The sequence below is a fragment of the Bidens hawaiensis genome, unplaced genomic scaffold, assembly GCF_021521415.1.
Source record: "Bidens hawaiensis isolate Kalapana, Puna unplaced genomic scaffold, B.hawaiensis_p1.1 tig00009923_1, whole genome shotgun sequence".
NCBI lineage: Eukaryota > Viridiplantae > Streptophyta > Magnoliopsida > Asterales > Asteraceae > Bidens > Bidens hawaiensis.
Window position 1 is genome coordinate 516763 of NW_027491748.1, and position 25578 is coordinate 542340.

General features: G+C 38.2%; 1 pseudogene; it reads left to right on the forward strand.

The window, feature by feature from the left end:
* The first annotated feature begins 1920 nt into the window (after window positions 1-1920).
* Window positions 1921-25578, forward strand: part of LOC143533836 (uridine 5'-monophosphate synthase-like) — a 56820-nt pseudogene continuing 33162 nt past the window's right edge.

Consider the following 25578-nt stretch of genomic DNA (forward strand, 5'->3'; position numbering starts at 1 on the left):
TTTCGGACCAAATCATGCAATTTATTTTGATGTAAAGAAGGGGTGTTTGGATGTGCATTTTGAAAGTGATCATCTTATATTGAATAATAAAAAACATAATCTGCTTATCCAAACAATAAATAAACCCGTCTTCCCCCCTCGTTTTTACAGTAAAATGGTATATGAAAAACTCGGTTTGGTTCGCTCGTCTTGACAGAAATTATAGGCCAAAACCAGTGCCTATGGTTCTGAGGAACGACAAACCAAATCGGCCGTACTGGCCCATTTGGCGGTTTAACAGTTTGGTTTCAGTGGTTGAAACCGTTTATTTTTTCAAAAATTATTAGTTTGTATTTAAAATTTTCTCCATTAAACTGCATATTCCAAAAATGAAAGAAAAAATATAACTAATAAAGGTCAAGCGGCCAGTTCCAAGTTTCAAACCGAACCAAACTGTGAATGGAAAAATTTTGGATCTTACCCTGGTCAACTTGCTTCAGTTTGGTTGGTTTTAACGGTTTTTGAGGTGAATATGTAGTAATAAGTTAATAACATGGTGAATATGTTTTGAGGTTTGGAAGGTTTGGTTGGATCAAATATGTAGTAATAACATGGGGAATAATTTTTATTCCGTTTTATGCTTGATTCTGCTGACATTCTTGCATCTTCTCAAGATTGTAGAGAAACATAATTTCCTTATTTTCGAGGACCGTAAATTTGCTGATATTGGCCACATGGTAACAATGCAGTATGAAGGGTGAGTATTATTGAGATTATAGAAATGAAAAGGAAACATAATCATTCATTGATCTGAAATGTTTAAATACAAAACTACAACAGGAGAATAGGAGAATAATCTTTATTCCGTTTTATGCTTGATTCTGCTGACATTCTTGCATCTTCTCAAGATTGTAGACAAACATAATTTCCTTATTTTCGAGGACCGTAAATTTGCTGATATTGGCCACACGGTAAAAATGCAGTATGAAGGGTGAGTATTATTGAGATTATAGAAATGAAAAGGAAACATAATCATTCATTGATCTGAAATGTTTAAATACAAAACTACAACAGGAGAATAGGAGAGAGAGAGAGAGGGACGGATTTGTGGTGTAGAGAAGCGCAAAGTGCGCCCATTCGCGAGCTCGCGGCTCGGCGCGCGGGCTTCGCCCACTTCTTAACCCATTTAACACTTTGGAAACCCATAAGGGGTAATCCCTTATACACCACTCAAAGTTCTTTTCCACCACCAATGTGGGATGGAGGAAACATACCAACTTGTATGTTCACCTTTAAAATTTCCTACAGCAAATGCAATACAAGGGTGGTAAAATAGTTCAGATATATATGTTTTTCGGACCAAATCATGCAATTTATTTTGATGTAAAGAAGGGGTGTTTGGATGTGCATTTAGAAAGTGATCATCTTATATTGAATAATAAAAAACATAATCTGCTTATCCAAACAATAAATAAACCCGTCTTCCACCCTCGTTTTTACAGTAAAATGGTATATGAAAAACTCGGTTTGGTTCGCTCGTCTTGACAGAAATTATAGGCCAAAACCAGTGCCTATGGTTCTGAGGAAGACAAACCAAATCGGCCGTACTGGCCCATTTGGCGGTTTAACAGTTTGGTTTCAGTGGTTGAAACCGTTTATTTTTTCAAAAATTATTAGTTTGTATTTAAAATTTTCTCCATTAAACTGCATATTCCAAAAATGAAAGAAAAAATATAACTAATAAAGGTCAAGCGGCCAGTTCCAAGTTTCAAACCGAACCAAACTGTGAATGGAACAATTTTGGATCTTACCCTGGTCAACTTGCTTCAGTTTGGTTGGTTTTAACGGTTTTTGAGGTGAATATGTAGTAATAAGTTAATAACATGGTGAATATGTTTTGAGGTTTGGAAGGTTTGGTTGGATCAAATATGTAGTAATAACATGGGGAATAATTTTTATTCCATTTTATGCTTGATTCTGCTGACATTCTTGCATCTTCTCAAGATTGTAGACAAACATAATTTCATTATTTTCGAGGACCGTAAATTTGCTGATATTGGCCACACGGTAACAATGCAGTATGAAGGGTGAGTATTATTGAGATTATAGAAATGAAAAGGAAACATAATCATTCATTGATCTGAAATGTTTAAATACAAAACTACAACAGGAGAATAGGAGAATAAATGGGACTAGTTACAACAGTATTTTGACTAACTAACAACCTAAAGATCTAGAATACGTACAAGATAATCTTTATAATATAAGCAATTTATTTATTATTAATACGCCCCCGCAAGATGGAGGATCCATTGGAAAATCCGATCTTGGAATGGATATGGAGAAAGGAAGAACGTGGAAGTGGTTTTGTCAAAGCATCGGCCAGCTGATCCTTAGAGCTTACGTGCAACGCTTGTAGCAGGCCGACATTAACCTGTTCACGAACAAAGTGGTAATCCAAGGCAACATGTTTCATACGGGAGTGGTAGACAGGATTCGCACACAAGTATGTAGCTCCCGTGTTATCACAAATAATCGAGGCGTTTTGATGTTTTCTATACCAAGTTCTCCAAGTAGATTTTTAACCCAAGAGACTTCCGCGGCAGCATTGGCGAGTGCTTTGTATTTCGCCTCTGTGGACGAGCGAGAAACACTTTTCTGTCGTAAGGACCGCCAAGATATAATGTTAGAACCAAGGTAGAGCAAGTTTGCGGTAGTAGATCGTCCTCCGTCATTGACTCCTCCCAGTCGGAGTCAGAAAAGACCTGTAAATCCAGAGGTGAATTTCGATGTAAAAATAAACCATGGTGCACCGTCCCTTTTAAGTATCGAAGGACCCGTTTGAGAGATTGTCAATGGGATTGTTTAGGGTTGTGCATGAATTGTGAGAGTTTGTTAATGGCAAAGGAGATGTCCGGGCGGGTAAAGGCGAGATATTGAAGTGTGCCTACAAGTTGGCGTATGGACTAATGAGGATGCAATTTTCCTCCATTTGTTCCCGTTTTCACTTATGGGTCGGGCTTCCACTTGGCTCGATTCACAACCTGCTAGAGCATTCACAACTTGGGAGGCGTTGCGTACCGCTTTCTTGAAGAAATACTTCTCGTCCGTCAAAGCATCTCGTCTCCATGATCAGATTCATTCTTTCCATATGGAGCCGGACGAGCCGTACTATCAAGCTTGGGAGCGCTTTCAGGGTTTACTGGCCCGTTGTTCACAGCATGGTCTTACTCCGTGGGCCCTGGTCGAGAAGTTTTACAATGGGCTGACATATGAGACACAAGCTCGTTTCGACACTACTGCTGGAGGTAATTTAATGGATAAGAAAAGTGTAGTAGAGTGTAATGAGTTGTTTGAAAGTTTTGCCCAGTCCGAGTTTGCTAAAAAGCCACGCAACGGGAATTCAACTCTCGTCACTAGTACACCCTTATCTGTCCGAGGTGTACACCAGGTTAATCTGGATACTAGTGTGGCTGCTGCCTTAGAGAGTCTAGCCAGTGAGATTAAAAACCTTAAGGCTAAGATAGATAAGTTCGAGTTGTGTAGAGGAGGGTATGGGACTTCAGATTGTCCGTTGATGACTCAGGAGCAGGTAGAGTTCATAGGAGGGCAGAATAGGGTTCCTGATGCATTTAATGGTAATAATAATTCAAACTGGAACAATTATAAAAGTCATAATTATAACTCTAATTGGCGTTCTTCCGGTACACCCCCTGGTTTCCAACCAAGTTCAAATCTTAACCGGGGGCAGGATCAATCGTTTAGTGGGGATCAAATTAGTCAAGGTGGGAGTAATGGGCCAGATCTGTGTAAGAAGTTGGATGAGATGATGCAGCAAATCATTACTAGAGATCAAGTTACTTAAAAGACTCTTGCCGAGCATGATCTATTTCTTAAGAATCAACAATCAGCTATGCTTGACATGCAAAGGACCATTGGTGATATAGGCCGACATTTAGATGAGAGACCCCCAGGTCAGTTTTCAGGTTCTACTCAACAGAATCCGGCCGCTCAAATAAATGCCATTTCTACTCGTAGTGGTAGGGTTTTAGGTCCGAAAAGAGAGATTGAGGTAGAGGAGAGTGATGAGTTAGTGGATGAGGAGATAGTGTTGGAGACTCCTGGGAGGGTGCAACCTAGGTTAGACCCAACAAGTACTGCACTAAGCGGTGAGTCCGTAGTTAGAGGAAGTGAGGAAAAGAAACCGAGAGATGTTAGGCCGTCACCGCTTATAGATCATGCTCGTATGCCGTATCCAGCCCGTGTTAAGAATCAGAAATTCAGAAGAGAGTACGGGAATTTCTTAGATATGTTTAGGCAGCTTAGGATTAACCTTCCGTTTATCGAGGCCCTCCAGCATATGCCGAAATATGCCAAGTTTTTGAAAGATCTTCTTAAACGAAAGGAAAGTCTGGAGGAGCTTTCGACCATTCCACTAAACGGGGAGTGTTCGGTAGTAGTTCTCAATAAGGTACCCGAAAAGTTACCCGATCCCAGTGTTTTTGCTGTTCCATGTTTGTTTGGTAGGGATACCTCGTGTCAAGCGTTAGCAGACCTAGGAGCTAGCATAAACTTAATGCCATATTCGTTGTTTGAGAAGCTAGGCCTAGGAGAACTTGCCCCCATTCGTATGTCGTTATCTTTAGCTGACCGTTCAGTGAAGTACCCTAGGGGAGTCATAGAAAACTTGCTCGTTAAAGTCGATGGTTTAGTCTTCCCCGTCGATTTTGTGGTTTTAGATATGGAGGCCGATGAGAGAGTTCCTATTATTTTAGGTCGTCCATTCTTGCGTACTGCTAGGGCACTTGTAGATGTTTTTTATGGTAAGATCACTCTTAGAGCCGGCGACGATAGTGTCACTTATGTTGCTAAATCCATGAGACACCCGAGTGGTCAAGACGGTCTCATTGATCCATGTCATCCCGTTTATGCGATTGAGTCTTTTATTCCGGGCATGAATCCACATCTTGATCACCCCTGTTCCGTTAGAGGTTTTTTGGAGGAGGAGAGAGACGTCGCGAGTTCCTGATGTCGATGGAGCTTGATAGAGAGAGAGATGGTGGTCTGCAAAAGTTTGTGAAGTTTGGAAAAGTTGGAGATAAGAGGAATAAGTTTGATGATGAATGGTCATATCGTGATGCAGTTTCTTGGAGGACCATGGAGTTTGACCGTGGTGGAGGAATCTCCACTTGGGCAGCTGATTAGATCACATAGGAGTGTGTCTTAAGTGAAAACTCAAGTGTAGAGTTTGTATATTTGTCCCATCTTTATTTTTTAGTCATGTCGAGTCACTAACGTAGTTTGTAGTTCTTTTTTGTTTTTGTTTTTAAGTTTTACAGGTTTTGAGCTAGAAAAATGACCCCCATGAAGTATAATGCAAAATTCAAGTGTGGGGATGGAGCAGCCGAACTGTATACTTTTTATTATTTGCTGCTATTTATTCATGTTTTAAATATAGGGTGGGTTGGTTGGTCTGGTAAAATATAAGTGCTTAACATCTATCAAATTGATAAGATATGTTTTAGATATTGTTTGTGTTTGCTGCTTCCGTTCGTGAGTAAGAGAAAGGGATGTTTGTTTGATGCGCACGTTTGGAGTTGGAGGGCATACATGGAAGAAGACTTTGGCATCATATAGTCATTCGCATATTACCAGCTAAGTCTTTTCCATTATTTATCTTGCTTGTTTATTTTTATTTTTATTTTTGTTTTTATTTTTTAGTGTTTTTTGTATTCCGATTTTATTTTTATTTTTCGTCCTTATCCTTGCATTGAGGACAATGCACAATTTTTAAGTGTGGGGATAGGATATTTGAGTCGTAGTTAAATCTTTAATTAAAAAAAAAGGAAAAAAAGTTTTTGAAAAATATCCCTTGATTTTGTCTCTTGTTGCACTTAAATGGGAAATGAGGATATTTATCGGGAATCGGTTTTTCAAACTACTAATAATATGAGATAATATTAAAGAAGGCGTACTTAACTTGGGATGTGTCGGTAGGCCCAACTAGTCTTGAAAGGTTTTCCATTGCATATTCTTAATAAACCTAATTAATCTTAAATTTTGTGGGTTCTCATCCTAAGGGGGGACAGTGTGTTGGGTCGGATTTTTGATAAAGAAGATTGGAATCTTCTCAACCTCCTCTGGAAACGGCTAAGTATGGACTTCGAGCAAACTTAGACTATCGAGCATGATTTTTACTACTTCGAGCAAGGTCTTCAGAACCTTAAATGGTTGATTCTTCTAAGTGTTAAGGCTTCGAGCAAGCTACACTTCAACGAGCAAGAGTATTCTTCTATCGAGCATGGATTGCCAATCGAGCAAACAACTTGATCATACAAGTTTCAACCAAGTGTTACGAGCAGAGGATGATCGAGCACATGGGGACAAGCATGGGTGCAATAAGAAGATGTCAAGTGATCAAAGCAAGGACTTCGAGCACAGTTCAGTTTCCGAGCAAGATTTACATCCTAGCATGATAAAGATTGCTGAATAAGAAAAGCTGAAGACATCAAGAAGAATGAGCTTGCTCGATGGACAAGTTCGAGCAAAGCGTGGACAAGTCAAGAAGAATGAAGATCACTGGAAGAGAATAGATTCTCTGAAAGAGAAAATATTCTAAGTAAAGTATGCTCGAGGATACTCATCGAGCATACCTAGCATAGTGAGCTTGCTCGAGCAAGACTGTTATCTTGCTCGAGGACTCAACACTTGTATTATTTTGTGTTTCATTATGTAATAATTAGGAACTTCTAGAAGGAATGTCAGGGTCTATAAATAGGGCCCTAGGTTTCCATTTTAGGCACAGATTGACACGGTTTCTCACACGTACTTTGTACGGAAAACATTCCAAAGGAATATTCTTTGTTTTCTCGTACAATCCACCGCCACCTGCGCCGTCACACGAAACCCTAGACATTCCTTCTACTGTTACATTAATGAGCTATTAAATACGGTAAATCTTTGTCTTGAAATCGCTCTTATTGAGTATTCATTTACGTTTTGTGTCTGTTATTTTGTCACTCCTTCGTTCCCACTTATTGGATATTCTAATTCCGCCGGGATATTCAATAGGCCTTTAGGGTTAACAGAGTCGGTGTGTTCTTGTCAACCTTTCGAGGTTTCACCCGACTCACGGTCCTAACAAGTGGTATCAGAGCTTGAGTAAGTTCGCTGAAGGCCACGGGACAGAAGGTTGTGAAGAAGCTTGAAGCTTTAGTCTGTTTTCACTACTGCAAACTCCAGATCTGCTAATATGGAGGACCAAGAAGTCTCAACTAACAAGATTCCAAGGCTATTAGGACAAGAAAACTTCATAAAATGGAAAGTGCTGTTTGAAGCGGCTGTCAACTACCATGACCCAGAGCTGTGGATGTCTATTACTGAAGGAAACTACGTTCCTTCCACAGCTCCAAACAACAACGCAACTGTTGAGTTGAAGATGAAGAAGAGGGATGACAAAGCTCTGTCTATGCTGAAATTAGGGTTTTCTTGGGAAATTCTGACAACCGTAAATCACCACAAGACTGCAAAGGGCATGTACAATGCAGTCATTGAAATGTTTGAGGGGAATACAGAACTGAGAGATATGAAGAAAGACAGATTGAAACAGTAGCTTGACAGATTCAAGTTCAAAGATGGAGAAATGCTAAAGTCTGTTCTGCAAAGGTTCATGATGATTGTGAATGAAATCAAAACAACTGACCTTCAGATCTCTGATTTTGACCTGAATAAGAAACTTCTATGATCTCTATCTGGTGAGTGGTACACTGCCAGCAAGTTCATCAAAGAGAAGGCCAACTTTCCAAACTTCAAGTTAGATGATATGATAGCCTTCCTCAAGGCTGCTGAGCATGAAATGATTGAAAATCACATGATTCGAGAGGACAAACCAAGTTTTCAAATGAACAATGCTCTTATAGCACCAATGGGCAACCTCTTGATCAAGAATCAACAGCCTATCATTAAGGAACCATCAGAGACAAACTCATCTTGCAGCTGTCAGTCAAGATTCAATGTGCAGCTGATTGAAGATGACAATCAATCTACAGGAAATGGGTAGCCTACTTTCACACAACACAATCCAACTCAAGGAACAGATTACCAAGCATTATTCTCAATGTTCACCGAGTCATACCATGCCTTTGTGGCCAAGAATCTGATAAACACAAGCATCGTGCAAGAAGACTTAGAACAGATAGATGCTGATGATTTAGAAGATATGGACATCAAATGGCAAGCAGCTATGTTGGCTGTAAGAAGCAAGAGGTTGTACAACAGAACTGGCAGAACCAGTTTCAATGGACCCAATGAAAGAATTGGATTTGACAAATCCAAATCCATCTGTTTCAACTGTCAACAACCAGGACACTTTGCTAGGGAATGCAACCTGACAAGGCAAACATGCAATCAAGTTAACCAGAATCAATTCTTTCAAACCACAACCAAAACTTTCAGCAGCAAAGGAATCAGATAGCCAACCAGAATCCCTATCAAAATCAGAATAGAACCCAGCAACAAACATTTCAACCACAGAGAAACAATCAGATATAGGTTCACCCAAATCAAAATAGACCAAATCAAAACACTGTGAACCAGCAGAGAGATCAGGGAAATGTAGCTATTACAAGGGTGCAACAGGATAGGGAATTTGACTAGAGTAATCATGCAGCTGAAATGGAAAAGGCAAATATGGCATTCATGGCAAAATTGCATGACCAAGCTGAATCTTCTAACTCTCAGGTAAAATTTGATATCTCAGTTTCTGATTACTTATTATAATTGATGAATTAAATCAGGAGATTGGGAAATGGAAGTATGAGTGTGGATGAAAGGAAGTGTTCTTGAATGTGTATGCAGAAAGTGAAGCAACCTATAAAAGCCAAATCAAGGGGTTGGAAGATGATTGCATGATGGCATACCAAACCCAATCTAGAATGACTATTGAGATTGAAGGGTTAAAGAAGATGTATGCTGAAGAAAAACTGAAGAATGCTGAATTATTGATACAAATGGACTTCTTGAAGAATCTCATTTCTTCCGGAAACCTTGTGGGCTATGTGGACAAAATGTCTGAAGAGGAAAAGTATAAAAAGGTGCCACCACCTTTTTGTGACAGCTACCCACTGAAGGTAGACAAAGAAAATAGAAGTGAGTATCTTAAACAGTTTAAGAATGTCTTTGATGATAAGACTGAATTTGTCAAACAGTATGATGATGTTGTGGTAGACAAAGATGGAGAATTTGCTGTAAAGCAATGTGAGAAACAAGAGACTCAGGAAAATGAAAGAATTGAAGGTGAGAAGAAGAAGTGGAGTGAGTACTCTAGTGAAGAAAGTAATTGTAGCTGTGGGAGCTCTAAGTCATCAAAGGGGAAGAAGAAGAAAGGATCAAACAAAAAGAAAAGTGACAAGATTCCTCTTCTACCACCGATGACTCCAAAATTGAAAAAACACTATGAGAAAATGAGAAAAGAGCATGTGGTTTTTGATATTTGTGCAAGACCACCAACAGAGATCAAAAGGAGAACAGAAAAGAGTGTGAAATCCACTTATGATCAGACACATCCACCAATTTACCCAGTTTTCTCTAATCATGAATTATTTGATATTGGGGATGTTGATTATGTGCCTACAAGAAGATACTCAAGAAAAGAAAAAAGTAGCTCATCAAGAATTCCATCAAAGCTGAAGAAAATTGTTTTTGTGAAAGAAAAATATCCACAAACAATTGACATCAGTAAACCAATTAAGATGGATTTCTCAAACACCTTGTGTCCAAAGACCTCATTAGGTTTTGACTTTCCCAAGCCAAGTGACAAAATCAAAGATAAGCCACTGCTTGAAGATATGGGAAGTTATGCCAATGTGTGGTGCAAGAAGTGTGATGCATATGGACATCACATTGATTCTTGTTGGATCATGGAGGACATTTTTGAGATTCCTGATGTAGTGAGTGGATTTGACATGAAGAGCTACAAAGAGATGTATCAGAATTACTTGAGTGGAAACAGAAAACCATCTGGTTCTGTGGAACATAAGAAGATTCTTGAAAAGAGACTCAAGGCTATTCTGAAAATTAAGGCAAATGAGAAAGAGCCAAGTATGGCTGAGAAGAACAAAAGGTTAACTGATAAAGGAAAGGGAAAATTCAGACATGGGGTTCTCAATGGTGATGAAAAGTTTCTGTTGAAACAGGGGTTTGAACCAAAAGGGTTCTAGTGGAAGACAAAGGTGGAGGTCATTGAAAAGAAAACCTTTGTGATTGAGCAGACAAAGGAAATTATCAAATCACAAGCAATGAAGAATGGGTCAGATTCAGACACTGATGAAGATTGTGAAATGTGTATGAAGACCCACCTCTAGTTCCACTTCCAACTCCTGATGAATCTTCAACTGACACTGAATTACAAACTGCTGAAGTTTGTAAATCAGATTCAAACTGATTGTGTTGTATGTATGTGCAGGAACAGTCCTTGATCAAGAATGACTCATGGTATATGGACAGTGGATGTTCCAGGCACATGACTTGTGACAAGAATGTTTTAATCAACTATGAAAAGAAATATGAAGGGCCAGTTGCCTTTAGGAGTGATGAAAATGGAGGGAAGATTGTAGGAAGAGGAACACTCACAAATGACAAAGTATCCTTTGAGAATGTGCTGCATGTTGAAGGACTGCAATACAACTTGCTAAGCATTTCTCAAGTCTGTGACAAAGGATATAAAGTGGCATTCAATGATGAACAATGCCTGTACTTGAAGCCTGAATTTGTTATTCCAACTGACATGATCATGATGATGGCTCCAAGAAATGGCAACCTCTATGAACTGAGAATGAACAATGCAACTTCAAGAGGTGGTTCATGCTTTGTTTCAAAAGAAACTGAGTATGAAACTAAGCTATGGCATAGGAAGATGTGTCATGTGAACTTAAAGAACATGAACAAGCTTGTAAAAGGTGAACATATTGTTGGCCTTCCCACAAGAGAGTTCAAATTGGAAGAAAAATGCACATCATGCCTGAAAGGGAAGCAACACAAATCATCGCATAAAAGCAAAATGATAAATACTATTGATGAGGTCTTGGAATTGCTACACATGGATCTGTTTGGTCCTGTAAGTGTTCCAAGTATTGGGAAGAAAAGATACCGCTTGGTGATAACTGATGACTATTCAAAGTTTACTTGGGTATACTTTATGGGAAGCAAAGATGAAACTGCAGAGTTGATAAGAATGAATGTGCTAAAAATGGAAAATTAACTTGAGAAGAAGGTTAAGGTCATTAGAAGTGATAATGGGACAGAGTTCAGAAATGGAATCATGGAGGAATTATCCACTTCTAGGGGTATCTTTCAACAATTCAGTGCTCTCAGAACCCCTGAACAAAATGGTGTTGCAGAAAGAAGAAACATAACATTAATTGAAGCTGCAAGGACCATGATTGCTGATGCAAATCTTCCAGTCACCTTCTGGGCAGAAGCAATCAACACTGCATGTTATGTGCAGAACAGGGTTCTCTTGAACAAGGCTCAAAATAAGACTCCATATGAGGTTATCTTTAAAAGAAAGGCTTATGTGAAGTTCTTAAAACCTTTTGGATGCAGATGCTCACTTCTGAACACAAAGGACTATTTGAACAAATTCCAGTCCAAATCTCTGGAATGCTTCTTTGTGGGCTATTCATCTCATTCAAAGGCTTACAGAGTTTATGTGAAGGAGCACATGGTGGTGGTTGAATCTTCTGATATAATTTTCAATGAAAACCATTTCAACAATGTTGAAGGACCCAAGTGGCTATTTGACTTGGAAAAGATGATCAAATCATTCAAAATCTACAGTGAAGATATGGATGATAGCATGTACAGAACCAGCTTTGAAGATAAAGAAAAGCAAAGACAAGTTGATCTGGACAAGCTATGGTCATCTGTTGCTCCTGAGTCAAATAGTTTTAACTTTGAAAGGAACACCCTTCAAGCTGCTGAAGATGGCACAAATGGACAAGATGATGCAGTGGAAGTTTCCAATGAAGAGCCAAGTGAAGTGGAGAGTGAACCAATCCAAAATCAGGAACCTGATCAGACTGACAGGACAAACCAATTTGAAGAAAGGTTCTAGTCTTTTTGACTCTCTGCAATTTAGGTCAAATGAAGCATCTTCATTAGAAATAAATCAAGCTCAAGCTAATGAAGAGACCCAAATGAGAATTGAAGATGATCCTGCTGTGTTAAACATGACAAATCTTGATACAGAAGTATCTGCATAACAAGTTGTACAAACCACTTCTGTTGAAAAAAATCATTCAGCAGAAAACATAATCGGAGACTTGCATGAGAGAGTGACTAGAAGTTCTTCTGAGAAGGAAAATATCTGCCTATATGCCTGCTTCTTATCCTAAGTTTAACCAAAGAATATCAATCAATCTTTGAAAGACAACAGCTGGGTAGAAGCTATGCAGGAAGAATTAGCCCAATTCAGAGACTTACATGTATGGGAGTTGGTTGACAAGCCCAGAGGCAAGTATGCTATTGGCACCAAGTGGGTTTTTAGGAATAAGAAGGATGAAAGAGGAATAGTCATCAAGAAAAAAGCAAGACTGGTAGCTCTAGGATGCTTACAAGAGGAAGGAGTGGACTTTGAAGAAGTTTTTGCTCCAGTTGCAAGACTAGAAGCAATCAGAATCTTTCTGGCTTATGCAGCACCCATGAATATAAAAGTCTTTCAATTGGATGTAAAGTCTGCATTCTTGAATGGGAAAATTGATGAAGAGGTTTATGTCACACAACCTCCTGGATTTGAAGATCCTATGCACCCCAACAAAGTTTACAAGCTCAACAAGGTACTGTATGGATTACATCAAGCACCAAGAGCTTGGTATGATGAGCTGTCAAATCATTTTTTGGAGAATGGTTTCTGCAAAGGAGCAATTGACAAGACTCTTTTCTACAAAAGAAGGAACAAAGACCTGCTGCTACTGCAAGTGTATGTGGATGACATTATCTTTGGCTCAACAAATGAATAGATGTGCAAAGAGTTTGAGCAAGTAATGAATTCCAAATACAAGATGAGTTCAATGGGAGAAATGAATTTCTTCCTTGGACTTCAAGTGCAACAGAAAGCTGAGGGCATCTTCATAAATCAATCCAAATATGTACAAGAGATTCTTAACAAATTCAAGTGCCAAGACTTCAAGACAGTGTCCACACCAATGGATACACATGAGAAAATGGTACCTGATGAAAGGGGGGAGCCAGTGGACCAGCATGAGTATAGGGCGAAGATAGGATCACTGATGTATCTTACAACATCTAGGCCAGATATTATGTTTGTTGTGTGTGTCTGTGCAAGATTTCAAGCTAAGCCCAAGGTTTCACACATGCTAGCAGTCAAGAGGATTTTCAGATACTTGAAAGGAAAACCAGATTTGGGGATTTGGTATCCAAAGAACCCTTCTTTTGATTTGATGGCCTACACTGACAGTGACTATGATGGTTGCAACATAAGTAGGAAATCAACCTCAGGAGGCTGCCAGTATTTAGGGAACAGGTTGGTGTCATGGCAATGCAAGAAACAGACTACAGTGTCTATCTCAACTGCTAAAGCTGAATACATTGCTGCATCTGCTTGCTATGCACAGGTTATGTGGATTCAAAATCAACTACTGGACTATGGTCTAAATTTCTTACTCTTATCTTAATTGATAATATTGCTGCTATGTTTATTGTTAAGAATCCAGTCCAACATTCTAAGACTAAGCACATTGAAATTAGACATCATTTCATTAGGGATTGTCAGGAAAAAGGGCTAATAGAAATGAAAAGGGTAGACACATCTGATAATTTGGCTGATTTGTTCACCAAACCTTTAGATAAGACTAGGTTTCATTTTCTGTTAAAATGCCTAGGTATGATAAATGCTGATGAGGTTTGATTTAGGATGTGTGCTTAAGTGAGATGCTTAATGATGATCTATGTTACTCACGTTGAATGTTTGCATGATAAATTGCTATGCTTGAATGATTAATCAAATTGTATGAATCATGTTTGTGACTGTTCTTGTATGAAATTTCTATTAATATTGATAATTACAGCTGTTAGTACTTTGATCTGTGCTTGCATGATGAATTTTTATGATTTTAAGTACTTCGAGCATGAATCTGTGCTTAATGATGTGCTTATTGCTCTTCGAGCATAAGCCTAGGCCTCTGTAAGACTATTCCAAGTCATTCGAGCACAGGTGTCATTGCTCAACTGCTCGAGCATGGAATGCAGTCTTGAAAAACTTCCACAAGTGTTTCGAGCATGCTTCTGTGATAGATGGGTGTTTAATGCTCTTCGAGCACAAACTATCCAAACTTGGGGATTTTCTCTAAGTAACACGAGCATGAATGTTGTTACAAGAGGTCGAGCACAAAGCTAAGTTTCTCGAGCACAATCACTGAAACGAATACTTAAGGTTGCTCGATAGGCTTTCGAGCATGCTCGATGAAGTTCTGGGCATGCTCGACAGACTTAACTGATAATTTGATGTTTCTATGCTATCTGAAAATTTGTGTTCTGATTCTGTGAAAGTGTGAGCTTAATTACAAATGCTTAAGTGACAACACCATCGTTCAAATCACTGTTCTGCAATTGAATTTTCAAAAGGAAAATGGTTTTTCAATGGTAAAAGTTTTTGATTAAGCAACACTGTTTTTCGGTGACAATACATGAGAGAAATGATAATGTTATCCAAGTTCCCAGCTTCAAGGAAGCAAGAAACTGTTTTTAGGGAAATTGAACTCAACCTAAAATGGGAAATGATAGAAAACTGTTTACGATAACTAACCCATGGATTGTAAGCTCAAAAGGCTTTAAGTACAGTCATTGGCAAAGTATGGTAGCTTTCCATGGTCTGTAGTTGCAATATGTGATATACACTTAAACTGGCTGAAGTACGATGTGGTGAAACATTGAAAAATAAGGTATGTTCTCTAGCACATCTCTTCGAATGACAGGCAGAAAGGTCATTATCCAATCATACACGAGCTCGTTGGTGTTTCTGGTCTACAAAAATATATTAAGTATTTGAGCAGATATAAATTATTGATATATAGAAAACCTCTCAAAAGAAAAGAGAGAGTAAAAGATTGAAAAGTATAAAAAGATCAAAAGTGTAATATATCTATATATAAAATAAGTTAGCTGATTTCATGACTTAAGGGGCACTAAGAAAACTACAGGGGTAGGGCATACAAGTAAGTCCTAAACACCCTGAATGTAAGGCATGTAAGTCCGGATGACATGTAAGTCCAACGTTCAACCTTACAGTCTGTTATCAAAGACAAAATATAAATAAATAACTGCTCTTGTAATCAAAAATCAATTTTGACCAGGTCATCTGGGGGTCGGAGTCAATTCAGGGTGATTTGGAGAAAGCTATATACGCTTTGAGAAAAGATTAGAGGCAAACTGAAGCTATAGTGATAACCATTCCTATTTTATGCACTAATTGAATCGCTGCTCGATTACTTGTTCGCTGTTCTAATACTTGTTCGCTGCTCGATTACTTGTTCGCTGTTCTAATACTTGCTCATATTTACTTCGATTAACAGCCATTAGCTCTGTTTTGACTTCGGTAAGACTTCATTATTCAATAATCGTCGCGCCGGTTTTGAAATTAGGGTTTCCAATTGAACAATTGACTAACTGTTTCTTTATTTTGCAGGTACGCATATTACTACGGAACAGGTTAATTGAAGACGCTATTACTCAACTATCTATACTTGAATATCTGTTTTGCAACCTTGCGTACTGACAATTTTTCATATTTTTGCAGAACTGATGGCTTTTAAGTTCGAAAAGCGGCACAATATGTGTGCACAGTTGGAGCTAGACGATGAAAACATGGAGTTGGAAGTGATGATAAATTTTCTACGAAACTCCAATTTACGAATGGCACTGACAGAGAATCCCACCATCTACAGGAACCATCTTACAGACTTTTGGCAGACGGCAACATACGTCGATGATGTGAACGGAAAGAGGATAGAGGCTTCCGTGCTAAACAACAACATTGAAATAACAGAAGCTTCTATACGAACTGCTTTGGAACTACATGATGATTTTCATGCTCAGCCTTCTTACTCGGTCCCACGGTTGTTAAAAGTCTCTCAAGAGACAATGGTATACCAAGGGGATGTCAAGGAAGGGTAATTTCAGAAAGGATGTTTTCCTTTGATCTACAGGTTCCTAATTCATCATATGATTCAGTACCTATCTCCGAGGAGAGGGACTTGGACTCTGTTGAGTCGAGAGCTTGGAACTCTCACAATGGCCATACTGTATCGGCAACCCTTCAATATCTCCAGATTTATCTTTCAAGGATTGGTTTCAAATGCAGAGAAGCCTACCAATATGAGATTTCTCATGTATCCGCGTTTCTTGCAGATCTTAATAAACAGAGCTCTACCAGAAATTCAAAGGACAGGACAGGTTTTAAGGTTGCAAGACCCAAATATCTGCAAACGTATGAAAGATGCTAAGAGCAAGTTTATTGATAATGATGAATGGGGTGTGCTCCCATGGTTTCTCGTGCCGGCGCTGGATGCCATTGATGTGCCAAGCACTCCTGGAAACAATGATGATGGTATGGACAATGATGATACGGATGATGATGGTAATGATAATGACGGTGATGATGGTGTAGATGGAGGAAATGACATGGTTGTTGATAATTCTGTTGATACACATGAAGTAGTTATGAAGACTGTTTCTTTGATTGATCAAGTTGCCTATGAGGCAGATAATGCAAGGGTAGAGGTCAATGAGGCGGTGAATGTACCAGTTGTGAATCCGATCTCACAGATTGCAGAGTAGGTGGATGATGATACTTTTGTAGCTAATGTTGTCTCGGAAGTTGCTGCAACAATCGAGAAAATAACTCCACCAGAATCACCCCCACCTGAGACTTACCACGATGATACAGAGTCTGTGGAGATAGCTGATGTTTATGATGACATTCATGCCTCACCAGCCCTAACTGAACCTGCCCTATCTGATGTTGAACCAACTGTTAACATTCCTGACCTGACACCATCTACATCTCCACTGCAAGACTCACATATCCATACTCAACCTACTGCAGAACAACCCAACCAACTCAACCAACACCATTCTCTGAACCATACAAAGCTCCATCTCCTGAAACTGCAGAGTCTCAATCGTTCTCTGAACCTGCTTCAAAGCCAACTATCGAAACCCCACCTTCAAGCCCAAACCTATATGATGTGGTGTGTGAAAATGCAAGACTCGAATTTGAAAACATCATGTTGAAAGAACGAAATGCTTTCCTGGCTTCAAGAAATTCTTCATTGGAAGCTGCAGTAAATGAGGCTCTATTGAAAATTCGAACCCTAGAGGGGCATTCTGAGGTTGAGAAGACCTCAGATGCACCAAAACAGGGGGAGAATACTAAAGGTGCAGAGGCTTTAAGAGTTATTGGTGAAATTTATGAGAGTTCTGAAGAGGAAGTGGTAGAAGTTGAACCATCAAGTGCTTTGAACATGCTAAACCAAGCATATGATGATGGAGAATCGGAGGATGAGGGGGAGGATAAAGAAGAAGAAGAAACTGAAGAAGAGAGTCTAAAAAGAAAAACAAAAGGCAAAGGGGTTGCAATTACTGAAGATGATCTACATCCCCTGCCTAAGCATCCAGTCGAATCAGAAGATATTTTGTTTAAAGAAAATGTAGTTGATCCGGACGTAGCTGAAGCTGAGTCAGACGTAGCTGAAGCTGAGTCAGTGAAAACAACAATCAATCTAATAAATGAAGAATTGGAAGCTCTAGAAAGAGAAAAGTTAAATCAAGAGGAGGAGGAAATTCCTCAGGAGGTCATAGAAGCCTTGATTAAAATGAAAGATAAAGAGGAGGAAGATGAGAGGAGATTAAGAGAAGCTGATGAAGCAATCAAGGCTAAAATTGATGCCTTGAAAGAAAATTTGAATGTTGATTAACAATAACTTGAACAAGAAAAAGCAAAGCCATTGATCACAGAACCTGAAGAGCCTGCAATGAATGAACAAGAAAAGGCTATAGAGCCTTTGATCACTGAGCCTGAAGAGCTTGAAATAAATGAAGATGAACTTGGTTTGGAGCCTGTCATAAATGAAGAAGATGAAAATATTGAAGTCTCAGCAAGTACAATGGTCAAGCTGGTAATAATGAAGGATCTCACACACATCTTGAACAACCCAGAGAGACATCATCCAGATATAGTAACAGCAGCGAGAAAGGCATAACAAGAGCTTATTAATCTGGGTAGAGAAAAAGAACAAAGATTTGAAGAGTATAATGAACCAAATGTGCCTATCATTGAAGAAATTACTGAAGAACCTATAGAGACTCACTCAGTTGAAACTGATAATGACAGATTTGAGTCAGTTGATGAAGAAATTATTCTAGAAGAACCAGAGATTGAATCACACAAAAATGACACTTCCACTCCAGCCCAATCAGGTCTAAAAAGAAAAACTGCATCTGAAATTGAAACACCAAGGACCAAGAGACAAAAATCATTGAAGAAAATGGTGTACAAACTAAGGTATGATATGCTTGAGCAGAAAAGGAGAGCACAAACAGAAGGAAGTGAAGAACCCATGATTGATGCTCTTCATGAACTTGAAGAAGAGGATGATGTGGATGTTGAAAATAAGAATGAGGAAGGTGTAAAGGAAAGTGAGAAAGCAAATGAAGATAATGAGTATCTTATCAGCCTGGGTTATGATCCACTTTATCTCCAAAGACTATCAAGAGAGGATGTAACAAAAGAAGCTGAGGGTTGGAGAGTAAGGAAAGGAAAAAGGGAAGTTTTGATAAAGGCTGGTCACAAACCTGCATTCCTTAACTTACAACCATTTGACAAGATTGATAGTTTATACAAAAGGGCTCTCATGGAGGATCTATCTGACTATGTGAGAAAGGTGTCCAAAAGGAAGGAAGAGAAAGAAAAAGAATTCAAATAATCAGATAGTAGCAAGAAGAGGATCGAGAAGAAACAAAGAGATGAAGAAGAGTATAAATCCTTGAAGTCAAAGCATAAGGATATAAAATTTCTCCAATTTTATGAATACAAGTATAAGTAGTTGATAAATCTCTCTCCTGAAGAACTAAAAGGGAAAATACAACAAGTAAAAGACTCTCACAAAGATCAAGCAAGTCAAGAAAGATATGAGAGAGAACAGGAGCTGAAGATGAGGCTGCAGAAAGAAAAAGAAGAAAAAGAAAAGAAAAATCAAGAAGTAAAGAAGTTGTTTGAGGACCCTCAGAGAGTGGAAATGTTAAAAACTTTTGTAATGGATAAAGGGATACCACAGGAACAGTTTCAGAACATGCCTCTTGATCAGTTAATGGAAATATATCATAGGGAGCAGAGAATGTATCTTGAGATACAGAGGAAATTACAGGAAGACAGAAGGAGGGCTGAAGAAGAAGTTCATGCAGAAATGATGAATGCTCTTCACAAAAATGGAGTTAAATGTCAAGACTGGTAATGCAGACAAATGAAACGATTAAAAGATGGTATGTTGAAGAGGGGCTGGATAAGGAAAAGAAAAATCAAATAGGGAGCTCAAGCAGAACCCCTAGGTCTGAGAGTGTGAGGCCTGTGCAGCCAAGGAACTTGAATTCGCCCACACATCTCTACTTTGACAGAAGATCAAAGACCTTAAGGGCTGTGACAGAGGATAAGAAAGAACATCTCATCATCTTTAGGGATGATTTGAGAAAAATTACAAAGGAACAACTAGATGGCTGAACTGACCTTGTATGACAATCAAATAAGAAGCCAGCCATCTGGTCAACTAAGGAATGATCTCTCTAAGTTTTTAAAAGAACAAGCAGAAAAGGGATTCCCATTTCTGCAGTAGAAGAAAAGAGAGATAAGAATCCAAACAGAGAAGGAGAAAAGGAAAAGGAAAATGTCACACCCCGACTAGCACAATGCGGAAGTGTAAAATAGGAATGTAACAGACACCTCTGGTATCAACAACATTGTTTATAAAGAAACATTACAACCAATTTACATTATATTACAGTGATCTATCTTTGATTACAAACTAGGTGTTACAACAAAATATACTTGTAAGTAATTCTATTCGTACTAGTAAGTCTGCGTCTATTCACACCGCATCGATCACGTTTGGTAACAGATAGCACAAATTCACGGATTTTCCAACTTCGGTATCACACCTGAAAAGCACGTTTAAAATGGGTCAACTACTAGAGTTGGTGAGTTTCACGAGTTTCAAGAAAATAAATATGCGTAATCACAAGACATAATTTGTATATACGCATGTAAGTATATGTGTATGTGTTGATATATGTGATGTAATTATGCTAAGCTACAGTGAAGCCTGGACTGTTCGTGCTGCGCGCCTCCATTTCCCACGCTCAATCAACCACTGTGGCTCCCCTTCCGCTCACATTATGCCCCAAGTAGCCATGTCTAATACTACATAGCTGGTTCGTAAAAATATGGACATGTGCATACGAGATAATGTCTCAGCAAACCATGCTGGCCCCGCCTGGGTTTGTCAAACCATAGTACTATTCACAAGCCATCGGCTTGAAGTTAATCACTGTGTTAGTGGGGATTTTCATGTGTTAGCACTTAGATAATTCACATCATCATGTGTTTCAGATAAGTATATAGATATAAGCAAACATGCTTTTCACCCCAAAAGTTCGTAAAACAGTTTAGAAGTGGGGTCATGAAACTCATTGTTTAGCAGATAATCAGTAGCACGTCGGTTCGAGGTTTGTATAACTTGCAATCACGGTTTCCTATAATCAATATTATAATAATATTAATATTTTAATATTATTATAATCTCAATACTAAACTGGGCTGTATAACTAATCTGGGTATAGCTGGAACGCCCAGAAAGTGGCAATAGGCCTAGGTTGTGATGTTGTTCAATGTCTAATACTTAAAACCGAACTTGGCTCAGATTCCCGTTTTCCCAGCTAGGCCAAGTTGTTCGTTTACGCGTTCAGAAAACAGTTATGGGGAAATAAGCTTGGGTAAATGTATTGGTTAATAAAATGATTAAGTTATAAAGAAGGATCACATACTGAGTTCCCAGATTAGCTATGGGGCCCGTTTCCGTTTATTCAGTTTGATTTAAGAAGAAACGCGCACCATCTATCCGGATTGTCCAGGTTTCTCATAGAAAAGTTCGTTTTTACTTAATTAATCCAAAAATATGATTTTTGATCACTCTTGGTGTTCTGATATTCCCGCAGGTTCGTTAGTCGCAAACTTGTCGGTTTTTATAAAAACTGAATTTGTTTAATCTTTAAATTAGCATAATTAATTAACCGTTAATCATTAAATTATAAAAATTTAGCCACTTATCTATTAAAATATTTAGATTTTTATAAAAATATTTCTGGAATTATTTACTGATTTATTAATTTACAAAAATTCATTTTATCAGCTATATTCGCCTGAAAAATCGTCCGTTTATCCCAAACAATTTTCAAAAATTCCACAAAAATTCCTGAATACTCAAATTATGTCCCAAAACAACCTGTATCAATTCCAGTATGTAAAAAGCTCGTGCAATATTCTTTTCGGCCCAAATTCGGCTATAAAAATTCACACAAACGCAAATGCACAAAACAGCTTTAGACTTCTCCAAATGATCCCAAAATTCATATGTGATCAAAATACATTAAATCTGACTTCCCAAAAAAGTTTCATAATTTTTGAAGCATTTTAACTATTTTTCTCCATTAAACGTCCCAATTCGGTAATAAATTCGCCAAATATTCTCGGATGGTCGAAAAATTACCAAATTTGAACAGGGACTCAATGACATGGTCCCTGATGTCCCTGAAATATTTCAAGTCCTAATAATATGCACATCACAACCTTAGCCTAAACAGCCCGTAAGCGAGTGTTTCGGCATTACCTTAGCGGTTTTGGTTTGTTTCCGCCTTTCTAATCAACTTTTTCAAGCTCCTGTGCTCCTATGTAGGCTAGATACAAGTCCTATATCACAAACCAAGCAATTTTTTATCAACATAACAGCCTTTAACTTAGGGTTTCGGCTAGTGCACAAAAACGAACTTTTGAACCGTAAAACGCCGTTTCAACCATTTAATCCGTGTTTATGGCCAAAAAAACTATCAAACCAGGTTCCTTACAATGTGTATGATCAAAACATGTTTATGGACCATTTTTAGGGTTTTTACATGGTTAGGAATGATTTTTGGCAATCAAACTATGTTTATTTGGTATTAATCAATGTTAAACAAGTGTAAAAGTAGCTTATTTAAGTTGTTTACCTTAGGGTTTCTTGAGAGTTTGGCTGGAGAATTTGATGGAGATCAGTTTACACAAGTTTTGATGTGTAAAATATCTAACACCTTGATTATATAAAAAAAGAAACCCTTGGGGGGGGGGGGGTTTCTTGATTGCGACCGGAAGCCCAAAGCCCCCCCCCCCCCTTGGGCTTATTTTTGGCCCATTAACTGATTTTGCAGGCCCAAGTGCGAAAACCCAATCCAAATTCAGTTCGGGTTCGGTTTTTGGTGCGAAAAACTTATCGGGTGCGTTAAACAGTGCGAAAACGAGTGTTTTTCGGCTAGTTTTGAGTAAAATTATAAAAACATACTATATGTTTGTAAAAATCAAAAATATTTTCACGGATCGCTTAAAACATTTCAAATAAGTGTTTGGTAAGTCTTTTTCGGCTTAACGGATGATACAATGCTTGGTTTGTAACTATCTTTCGTGTTTAAATCTATAGCGGGTAGTTAAACGAGCATGTTTTCGTTTAACTTGTTTGCTATCAAACTAAGGCCATATTACTAATATTTTAGCTTGTATTAAACCTATATCACTTATAGATGCCCCCCGGAATATCTGGGTCATAACCCGACCCGTTCGGTTAATCGTTCGTTTGTTACGCAAAAAGCATTTATTTGCTTAATCTGTAAATATGTACCGAGGTGTACCTTGTTTTGGCTCAAATGTCACAAAATATCAGTGAAGTCCACATTTCTGAGCTTTCCCTCTTTGAATCAAAGAAACAAAGAACTCAAGCAAGCAGCTCTCACCAGAAAAGGAAAACCTTAAAAGAGTGCTTGGCTATGAGAGAGGTCATGCAGGAACCCAACTCAAGGATGCAACAATTTGGAAGAATCACATACATAACATGCAATCAAAATGATGATTCAACCACCTTGAGGAATGAATCTGGGACACCTATTGCTGTTATAAGAAATGATGAAGACCTCAAGTTCATGAATCCACAAGACTTACAAGATTTAATTGATGCAAGATTTCCAAGTGATGCATCTGACTCCTCAGAACTTGATATGCTAAAACAAAGGGCTGCATATGTCAAGAAACTAAAGGAAAGAGCTGATGCTAGAAGCAGAGGAAGAAGATAAAGGAATGGAGCTGATTGAAAATTAATTTGTTTTTGTTTATCTTTGTACTTTTGTTTTAATTGTAAAAACTTTGATTTGTAATGCCCATGAGGCAGAATTCCTTATTATGTAATGAAATGAAATGTTCTTGAACGATATATATTGTATGTCTGATACATGTGTAACTCTATGCATGTATGTTTTGGTGCATCTGAGCTTGTCCCAATCTAGGGGGAGATTGTTGGGTCGGGTTTTTGATAAGGAAGATTAGAATCTGATGACCGTCGTTTGAGTCATGCAAAAACCTAATTAACCTAAGCAGCTAGGGTAAGTCAGGTATCGTATCCACCAGGAGTATGTGGTCAGTGTGAAGTGAAATCAATTCCTAAACTTATGAAGTAATTCAATTAAAGTGCTGATCACACTAGCAAACGGTTTATATGTTATAACAAGCAACCAAGTAATCACGTATTCAATCAATTAACAAAGACAAATCACACCCGGGAATCCAAGTAATTAACCTAACAGCAAACTCATACAACTTAACAGATTAACAATCACTGATTAACACCGATTGACTAACTAGACAAACCTTAGGCATCAACGCTTACTAACACACGGCACTGGTTATCAAACAGTCCCTGCCAGTGTGACTCAACTAAGGGAAAGCGTATGCTTCATCACATTCAACTAGTCAAAACAACCCTATGAGTAATTATTATAGCAACCGGCAAACTAATCGTTCTGATCGACAAAAACCTAACCCGACTGAATGCACAGCAATACTAAACATCAATACTCCTAGATTAATCAAAGATCATTACAATCAATTCATTCTAAATACATGAGAAAAACTGAAAGATACAATACTCTACATCTCGGGTATGACTCGAAGACACTAGCCGCGCATCGGCATCTCTCGGGCCTCAGTTATGATCTGATAGGCCATGTAGGACACTTAGAGATGATTGGGGATGATCGGGACTTGCTCTTATGCTCTGGAAATCGCCTGGAAGGTGAAAACCCACAAATAAAGTTAATGCTACCATAAAACTATAGAATCGCCCAGACAAGTGTACTTTGTTTCCGGTTAGAGCATACATGTTCACACCCCTCACACTATCAACACTCCTCTCGGTTTAATATCTGGGCTGACAAAAGATGTGCCAGTATATGTCTCTGCCCTCAATATACCTAATATGAGTTACAACTTAATATACTTGCAGGTCAGTCTTATTTCCACCCATTAACCACCGGTTGCATAAAGACTCAGACTAGGGTTTTGCTGAGGCTTAGGTTTGGGTGCGGATTAGGCTTATTTAGTGACTCAGTGTGACATTCATGACAAAACGAGGTACACTATATTCATTACGTAACAAGTAAACGATAAATCGGTTAATTCGTAGTACTTAAACGAGTAACCGACCGATACTAATTATGACCCGTATACATACTGAGGGGTCATATACGAGTTATATATATGTTATAGAGGCTAACATAATGATATTTAGGCCCTAGTACGTTTAAAACTCTTTAAACGAAAAAGGTTTCGTTTGTTGATATGCTATAAGCTTAAACGCAATCGTTAATATCAAAACAAGCATTATAGCATCCGTTAAGCCGAAAAAGATTTATAAAACACTTATATGACATGTTCTAAGCAATCCGTGAAAATATTTTGGAATTTTACAACGAGTCAGTACGTTTTTCTTATTTTACAAAAATAAGCTGAAAAACACTCATTTTTGCGCTATTTCTCACACCCGAATTAATTTTCTTGCGAAAAACCGAACCCGAACTAAATTTGAAGTGGGATTTTCATGTTTGGGCTTGTATAATTAGAGTAATGGGCCAAAACAGCCCATTAAGGGCCCTTCTTTGCTTCGATCGGAACAGCCACCAAACCATACATTCTTTTTTTTATATAACTTAATCCTTAAGTCATTGTTATTCATTCTAACATACAAAATTTTGAAGTCCAAAGCAGCTCCAGCTCTGTTCTATCAACTCCCCTTCAAAACCCTAAGGTAAGGTCAAGTTTTATGAAGATTTAACCAAGTTTGATTCATATAATTAACATATAAACATGTTTTAGTTAGTTTTAAACATGTTTAACCATCCAAAAACCCTAAAAATCAAGTAAAACCATGTTTTGATGTTAAACATGTTTACAAACCAGGAACA